Source organism: Cyphomyrmex costatus, unplaced genomic scaffold (genome assembly GCF_001594065.2).
Source record: "Cyphomyrmex costatus isolate MS0001 unplaced genomic scaffold, Ccosl1.0 C2252761, whole genome shotgun sequence".
Classification (NCBI taxonomy): Eukaryota; Metazoa; Arthropoda; class Insecta; order Hymenoptera; family Formicidae; genus Cyphomyrmex; species Cyphomyrmex costatus.
In genome coordinates, this window is record NW_017274089.1 from 1 (window position 1) to 861 (window position 861).

At 30.3% G+C, this 861-nt stretch overlaps 1 pseudogene; it reads right to left on the reverse strand.

Annotated features, from left to right (window-relative positions):
- Positions 1-9: 9 nt before the first annotated feature.
- LOC108771318 (UMP-CMP kinase pseudogene) lies at positions 10-450 on the reverse strand (annotated as a pseudogene).
- Between the last annotated feature and the right edge of the window lie 411 nt (positions 451-861).

Consider the following 861-nt stretch of genomic DNA (forward strand, 5'->3'; position numbering starts at 1 on the left):
TATCCCATATAAAAGTGTCTACACTACAAAATAGAAGTAAATTATTGCGCCAAAAATATTTGACTTGTTAAAAAAAGAATTATTAAAACCATTCTATTATATTACCATCCTATCTTAGGAAAGAATTCTGCAACATCCTGAAAAACCTCTTCCGGTGATTTCATAGAATTAACTTTATAAACTAAACCTTGCTGTTCATACATTTCTATGATTGGTAAAGTGTTTTTCAGGTAAGTTTGATGACGCAAGACCAAAGACTGCTCATTATCGTCGCTACGCCCGCTTCCACTGGCACCACGGTTCAAGCAGCGCTGAGTACAAACTTCTTCACTGCACTCACAGAATATTACGCCTTTCAGGATAACTTTTTCAGCCATTACCTGTCATCAACATATACCATACATGAAATAACTATAATATATAAAGTCTACTTCCTACAATCGATTATCAGAAAGCATATATAATTTTAAGGTCACAGCATAGATTTTTGCATAATACATAACGTATGTATAGCGCATAAGCGAATCAATCAGTTAAAATTGTTTCCTTCCATTTCATGGACACGAGAATCTTTGATTGGTTGATTTTCTTATGCACTAGGTACTATGCATTATGCAAAAATTTTTGCTATTAAAATATATAGTAACATAATATATACAACTGTGTATGTACGTGCGTGCATATATATTAATATATTCTTAATAAATAGGTAAAAGGCTAATAAGAGTTAAACTAAAATTAAAAATTGAATCAACGTTAATATTTGACATAAAAAAAATTAACACAAAAATTAAACATTAATAAAATTATGCAATGCGTTGGATAATACATAAATCATGACATGACATGTTTCTGACTTTG